Below are 8613 nucleotides of genomic sequence, written 5' to 3' on the forward strand. Positions count from 1 at the left end.
ATACCAGTAGCCAGATTTTGTTCATTTTCATGGTCTCATAGTGTTGTCATTGTCATCCTTAATTCTTTCTTTTCAAACCTTTGTAGGACTCCATAAATTTACAAAGATAGAAGTAAGGGCCCTTGTACACAGCCCTATATCCCAGAATATCAAGGCAGGAAATCCCATAATAACTGCTTTGAATTGGGTTGTCTGAGTCCACATTCAGATAATGAGGGATTTTCTGCCTTGATATTCTGGTATATAGGGCTGTGTGGAAGGGCTCTCATGTCATGGATGACTTTTCAATAACTTTGAAGCATAGGTTCTTTTTATTGCAATTTCCAGTATGAGAAGGTATATCAGATTACAGAAAACATTTAGACAAAGAATGACATTGGACATACAGACATACAGATTCTATGCAACTACATTGGATGTACAATTACATTGGTTAACAAACAAACAAAGGGGAATTACATTCACACCACATGTACATACATTCATCCTCCGGCATTCAACTATTACCATATCCTTTTCTCCCTCCTTGGAGAAGCACCTGTTAGGCCAGATCCTGCTTTCCTACAGCCTGTCAACGCATAGTTCCAAAACTTCCATAACTCCAAAACTTAAAAACTCCGAAATGCCAAAACTTCTTTCCCTAAGAACAATGCCAAGGACCAGATCTCTGTTTTCCATACAGCAGAATCTGACTCCCTGCATAAAATTGAAAACTCCAAAAGCGCACTTCTTGCTCTTGCCTTGAGAAAGAAGCTCCTAAGTGACCAGACTGCTCCCTTGCAGATCTGCCACTCCACAGTACACTATCTCTCTCCTTCCCATGGAGCAGAGCATAGCGGGTGAACCAGACTCCTCGGATCGGTCACAATTTTAGCATTATTAGACGGAGTCTTTTATAGGAACATTCTGTTGATGTAGTCCCAAAGTTGTAAATTAATGATAGACGTCTTCCATCCTTCCATCCTCAGTTTCCTGGCCAGATGTTGATCTTCTTGATTGGTGTTAACAAACACAAGGGTTGTGTTGACTTCCTTCTCAACATAAGGAAGGTTGCAAACTTCCTTATGTTAGCATTATGTTATGATAGCATTTCTGTTATCACTGTCCCAGTTCTTATCAGGGTTTCTCATTAGCAAATCCAGCAAGCAGGTAATTAATCATTGCAAACCTTAATATTATACTGCTGTTTCCAAAATTATTAACTCCATCCATACAACTTCCATTCTTCCATTCATTCCCACACATCATTATTAAATTCATATTTGTCAAATCTGCACATTTAATTTCTTATTACACTCAGAATATCATGGCAGAATAACCCACAATATGTGCTTTGAACTGGGTTATCTGAGTCCACACTGCCATATATCCCAGTTCAAAACAGACAATGTGGGATTTTATTCAGCTGTGTGGAAAGGGCCTCAGAGTCTGCTATTGCCTTCACCAGATTGCAGAGAGAGGAGTACTCTCAAACATCTCACTACTGTGCATACCCTGATTACAATCACTTTCGTGCATTAAACACAGTGAAAGGCCCACTAGGGTTTTGCAAATTAAATCCCAACCTGGACATCGAGAATTTGAGTTATGTAAGAGATTGGTGTGGATGCATGCAGGTCTCGTTAGCATGGTGAAATCACAGCTCGATTAACAAGACAACCGCAGAACATTCAGTCACTCGTCAGTTTCGAGCTGATCTGGCCATTTGGACCAAGGACATTCTGACTCAAAGTTCATGCTGTGCCCCGCTACTCTCATGTTTTGCCCAAAATGACAGTGTCCTCAGCCCAAACTTAATTGAGATAAGACAAGCCGTGCATCAGTCAAAACACTTTAGAATAAACTAGAGCTTAGGCCCTTTTTTAATCCTTAATGTAACATTATCAGATTATTTGTGCGGGTAATGTGCAATTCTAATTGATTTTAAAGCTAGAGGGACCCATTAGTCTTCTATTGCCTGCCCTCTTATGTAACCCAAATACACTCACTCATCCCTGTTCTAAAGCCAGAATTCTTGCGGGAACTGAATGTATGTATTTTATGAAGCCAAGAGCGGCAGAATCCATTATTTTTCTGGGGCAGTTGCTCCAAGTTAATTTCCCTCTCTGGAAAACTATTTACTGCCCTCCGTATTTCTGAGAATTTTGGCAGCTCCCATGCACTCTTTTCTTGGCAGAAACCATTAGGTATTTACTTACATGTAACAATACATTTCCATCTTGTCTTTACTAATATAATATAGTATTTTATATATACATATAATATTTATAATATTATAATGTAATACAATATAATAGTAATAATACAATATTATAATTATATATTTACATTACATGTAATATTACTAATAATATTACAATATAATGGTATAATGCAATAGAGTAATATATAATACTGATATTGTACTATGCTAATAATATAATATATTGTATGAAAATATATCTTGTAAGCCGCTCAGAGTCCCCTTCGGGTTGAGAAGGGCGGCATATAAATGCCGTAAATAAAGAAATAAATACTATATTGTACCTGGACACCCTGGTGGCACAGCAGGTTAAACCGCTGAACTGCTGAACTTGCTGACTGAAAGATTGGCGGTTCAAATCTAAGGAGCGGGGTGAGCTCCCACTGTTAAGCCCAGCTTCTGCCAACCTAGCAGTTCAAAAACATGCAAATGTGAGTAGATCAATAGGTAACACTCCAATGGGAAAGTAACAGCGCTCCATGCAGTCATGCTGGCCACATGACCTTGGAGGTGTCTATGAATAAAGCTGGCTCTTTGATATAGAAATGGAGATGAGCACCACCCCTCAGAATCGGACATGACTAGACTTAATGTCACGGGAAGCCTTTAGATTTAACAATACTATACTCTTCTGTTATTTTATTGGACTTACAGCTCATCTCCGTATAAATGATTTGGATTGTGTATATTAGCAAGTGGAACCTGCAGCACAATAATGTGGCATGGGTCCCAGTTTTTTTGCTGTGCCACCAGACTGCCCAGCCATCTCATTAGGCACAGCAAGGTGGCAGCTGATCTGTGATGCCATGTTCAATAAGCACTTTGCTGATTATTGTATTTTTACTCTTAGGGAGAGGACAGAAGGATTTTCTGCTTTAGGTGCCAAAAATCACTTGGCTGACCCTGGGCACCTGTCAGGAGAGGCTGTGCGTCATTCGGTCTGGAAGGAAATGGGACTTAGACTAACCCATTTGCATTCACAGGATTCCGGGGAGGAGGAACCACAATCAGAAGTGTACTAAATTATCATTATTTTGCTGTTGCTTTCATGGTACTCTGGTTGTTACCTGTCTCGGTTAGGCCACAGTGCTGGCAGGACTGCTGACCAAAAGATTGGCAGTTCAAATCCAGGGAGCGGGGTGAGCTCCAGTCTGTCAGCTGCAGCTTTTCATGCAGGAATATGAGAGAAGCCTTCCACAGGATGGTAAAGCATTAAACATCCCCTGGGCAACATCCTTGCAGACCACCAATTCTCTCACAATAGAAGTGACTTGCAGTTTCTCAAGCCACTCCTGAAATGAATTTAAAAATATTTATTTATTTATTTACAGTATTTATATTCTGCCCTTCTCACCCTGCAGGGGACTCAGGGCGGATTACAATGTACACATATATGGCAAACATTCAATGCCAAAGACGCACAACAGATATAGACAAACAGTCAGAGGCTATTTAACTTTTTCTGGCTGCCAGGGGAGCTGTCGCTTTCATCGTCCATCTGTGACACTGATGAAGTACTTCCGCATTCCCTGCATGCTTTTGCTGGAGTCTTTTTTATGGCCTCATAAATTTTGTTAAATTAGCCTCCCCATACATAGGTGATACCTAATTTTCCTACTTGACAGATGCAACTGTCTTTCGGGTTGCAAAGGTCGACAACAAGCTACACAATTGGTAGGAAGCTCACTCCAATCCGGGCTGGCTTCGAACTCATGACCTTGTGGTCAGAAGTGATCTTAATGCAGCTGACGCTCAGACAGCTGCGCCACAGTCCTGGTGCAAAGTTATGATGACTGTTTTAATGTGACATAGTTTCATCGTTTTGCAAAAACATACTGTACCTGCAACTAGTCCAGATGAACATCTGCCTGTTTCTCAGTGTTGCACTCCATCTTAAAAACAGTCCCATGCTCTCTCCTCCCACAATTGAATGAAGAGGCACAGCATTAGGAACATTCGGGATTTTTTTTAAGTCCACAGCTCACCAAGTTCGGAGGCTGCTGTGTTTTTTAAAAAGAAAACAAACACACGTTTTTACATGGTTTAAAATTGAATTAACTTTTATCTCTTCACTAGCTTGGGTACCCGGCATTGCCCAGGTTATTTGAAACAGTTTTTTTTTATTGTACAAAATGCATAAGTTGTGGGTGAACTACAACTGACATCATGCCAGATTAACCCCCTGAAACTCCATCAGTAGTTAAAGTTTGTCATGTTGGGCAAGTTTTCTCTAGAGCAGTGGTTCTCAACCTGGGGGTTGGGACCCCTAGAGGGGTCACGAGAGAGTGTCAGAGGGGTCACTAAAGACCACCAGAAAACACAGTATTTTCTGTTGGTCATGGGGGTTCTATGTGGGAAGTTTGGCCCAATTCTGTCATTGGTGGGGTTCAGAATGCTCTTTGATTGTAGGTGAACTATAAATCCCAGCAACTACAACTCCCAAGATATCAAGGTCTATTTTCCCCAAATTCCACCAGTATTCACATCTGGGCATCTTGAGTATTCGTGCCAAGTTTAGTCCAGATCCATCATAGTTTGAGTCCACAGTGTTCTCTGGATGTATTATTATTATTATTATTATTATTAACTTTATTTGTACCCCGCTAGCATCTCCCGGAGGACTCGATGCGGCTTACACAGGCCGAAGCCTCAAAACACAATACAATAGAGAATATAACATCACAACAACAAGGCAACTGAAACAATAAGCAAAATAACATAACACCGCAATACTAAACAAATCAAACAATAAGCAAAATAACAACAATGGCAGTACATCAGGACATTATTAAAAACTGGTTCGGCCGGCGCACTGGGGTACAAGGGTTAAAAGTGCTGAATGGCAGGAGGCAAACTACAACTCCAAAACTCAAGTCATTGCCCACCAAAATCCTTCCAGTATTTTCTGTTGGTCACGGGAGTTCTGTGTGCCAAGTTTGGTTCAATTCCATCATTGGTGGAGTTCAGAATGCTCTTTGATTGTAGGTGAACTATAAATCCCAGTACCTACAACTCCCAAATGTCAAGGTCTATTTTCCCCGAAGTCCACAAGTTTTCACATTTAGGCATACTGAGTATTATTGCCAAGTTTAGTCCAGATCCATCATTGTTTGAGTCCACAGTGCTCTCTGGATGTAGGCGAACTACAACTCCAAAACTCAAGGTCAATGCCCACCAAACCCTTCCAGTATTTTCTGTTGGTCATGGGAGTTCTGTGTGCCACGTTTGGCCCAATTCCATCGCTGGTGGAGTTCAGAATGCTCTTTGATTGCAAGTGAACTATAAATCCCAGCAACTACAACTCCCAAATGACAAAATCAACCGCCCAACCCCACCAGTATTCAAATATGGGCGTATTGGGTATTTGTGCTAAATTTGGTCCAGTGAATGAAAATACACCCTGTGTATCAGATATTTATATGACGATTCATAACAGCAGCAAAATGACAGTTATGAAGTAGGAAGGAAAATAATTTTATGGTTGGGGGTCACCACCACATGAGGAAATGTATTAAGGGGTCGCAGCATGAGGAAGGTTGAGAACCACTGCTTTAGATGTATCATTGGTGGGGTTCAGTGTGCTCTCTGTCTCTAGGGTAAACAACAACTCCCACTATGGTGAATCAGTCCCCTCAAATCCTTCCAGTAGGTGGAGTTAGTCATGGGGCTTCTGTGTGCCAAGTTTGGTCCAGGTCCATCATCAGCAGAGGCCACAGTTTCTCTGGTTGTGGGTAAACTACAACTCCCAGAAAGGAAGATCAATTCCCCCCAAACTCCTCCAGTAATCAAATATCAGCATATCAGGTACGGGTGCCAAGTTTGGTCCAGATCCATCAGTGTTTGGGTTCACAGTACTCTCTGGATGTGGGTGAACTACAACTCTCCCAAATCAAGGTGAATTTTCCCCAAAGACCTCCAGTATTTTTTGCTGATCATGGGGGTTCCGTGTGTCAAATTAGTTCCAGGTCCATTGTTGGTAAAGTTCAGAGTGCTCTTAGATTGCAGGTGAACTATACATCCCAGGACCTCCTGTAAATCATGGTGAATTCTCCCCAAACCTCTCTAATATATTCAGTTGCTGATCAGTTCTTCTGTTTGTTGTGTGCCAGAGAAAAGAATAGGAAAGGGTTAAGGGAGAGGCAGTGGGCGGGGTCATGAAAATTCCACACCAGTGGAGAGAGTCAGAAACACTGAGATGTCTGTGATGGAGGAAACACATAAAATCTAGGCTGAAATGGTCCCCAAATACAAGCCTGTTGGGGGAGGCTTTGGTGGTGGACAGTATAGTGTTTGTGGAGGAGATTGGCAGGGCTCTTCTATATATTCATGGTGCTCACTATAACCTGCAATGACACTGGAGGGAGGACCTTTGGTGTCTCCTGAGTAGTGGGAGCTATAGTTGTCTGTGGAGGCAGGAACTTGTCTGTGTAAGTGGACACCCCAGCCACTCATGTTTTCACTTTTATGATGTGTACAGATAGACATTTATACTATGGTTTATTTGATATTTTGTGACTTTTACTTTGCGAATTTGTTTAATATGTTTGTACAGGCATTGAATGTTTGCCATATTATTTTGGAAGCCACCCTGAGTCCCCTCAAGGAGAGAGGGTGGGTTAAAAATTATTATTATTATTATTATTATTATTATTATTATTTTCATACACAACAAGATTAGTAGACAGCAAACAAGATTGCTATGCTGTCTTTCATATTTGATCACATGTCAGACACTTCCCAAGTGTCCATGACTGTGTGATGTATCGGCGAATAATGTGTGCAGATCCGAGTAAAGGTAAAGGTTTCTCCTGACATTAAGTCTAGTTGTGTCTGACTCTGGGGGGTGGTGCTCATCTCTATTTCTAAGCCTAAGAGCCAGCGTTGTCTGTAGACACCTCCAAGGTGGGCCGGCATGACTGCATGGAGCGCAATTACCTTCTCACCAAGGTGGTGCCTATTGTTCTCCTCACATTTGCATGTTTTCAAACTGCTAGGTTGGCAGAAGCTGGGGCTAATAGTGGGAGTTCTCTCTGCTCCCCAGAATTGAACCGCCGACCTTTCAGTCAGCAAGTTCAGCAGCTCAGTGCTTTAACCCACTGCACCACCAGAGGGCCCCAGATCCGAGTAGGATGGCCTTTTGTAGTCGACAAATAGTAATTTTGTCAGCATGGATTGTTTTTAAGTGCAGGCCAAGGTCTTTAGGCACTGCACCCAGTGTGTTGATCACCCACCTTTACTGGCTTGTGTCACAGTCTTTGCAGTTCAATCTATTATTATTATTATACTCCAGTTTAAAACAGAAAATGTGGGGTTTTAATTAGCTGTGTGGAAGAGGCCTCAGATAACCCAGTTCCAAGCAGATATTGTGGATTATCTGCCTTGATATTCTGGGTTCTATGGCTGTAGGGAAGGTAAAGGTTTTCCCCTGACATCAAGTCCAGTCGTGTCCGACTCTGGGGGTTGGTGCTCATCTCCATTTCTAAGCCGAACAGCCAGCGTTGTCCGTAGACACCTCCAAGGTCATGTGGCCGGCATGACTGCATGGAGCACCATTATATAATATATAATGATATAATAATAATAATAATAATAATAATAATAATAATAATAAACTGGAAAGATGACTTAGGAATTAACCCAGACTGGATTGGTTTCTAACTGGCGTGTTTAATCTATTGTTTTAATAAATTGTTGTAATGCATTATCCATAGGCGCCTCCAAGGTCATCTGGTCAGCATGACTGCATGAAGCGCAATTACCTTCCCACCGGAGCCCCCGGTGGCGCAGTGGGTTAAACCCCTGTACCCGCAGGACTGAAGACCGACAGGTTGCAGGTTCAAATCTGGGGAGAGGCGGATGAGCTCCCTCTATCAGCTCCAGCTCCTCATGCGGGGACATGAGAGAAGCCTCCCACAAGGACGATAAAAACATCAATTCATCCAGGCGTCCCCTGGGCAATGTCCTTGCAGACGGCCAATTCTCTCACACCAGAAGCGACTTGCAGTTTCTCAAATCGCTCCTGACATGACAAAAAAAAAAACCTTCCCACCAAGGCGCTACCTATTAATGTATTCACATTTGCATGTTTTCGAACTGCTAGGTTGGCAGGAGCTGGGGCTAAGACGCCGCTCCCCGGATTCAAACCTGCGACCTTTCGCTCAGCAAGTTCAGCAGCTCAGGGGTCAAACTCACGGAGCTACCGGGGCTTCCACTGTATCCAAACCTCACTACAAACCCGTAGGATTCTGCAAGAGGCAGCAACAGGCTGGAAAGTGGGAGGCCCACTCTCGGCCAGCTGTGCGGGCCTCCAACTCCCAGAAGCCCTTGCTATCTGGCTCAACGGCCAGGAATTCTGGGAGTTGGAGGCGGCC

Source organism: Anolis sagrei, chromosome 2, assembly GCF_037176765.1.
Source record: "Anolis sagrei isolate rAnoSag1 chromosome 2, rAnoSag1.mat, whole genome shotgun sequence".
Classification (NCBI taxonomy): Eukaryota; Metazoa; Chordata; class Lepidosauria; order Squamata; family Dactyloidae; genus Anolis; species Anolis sagrei.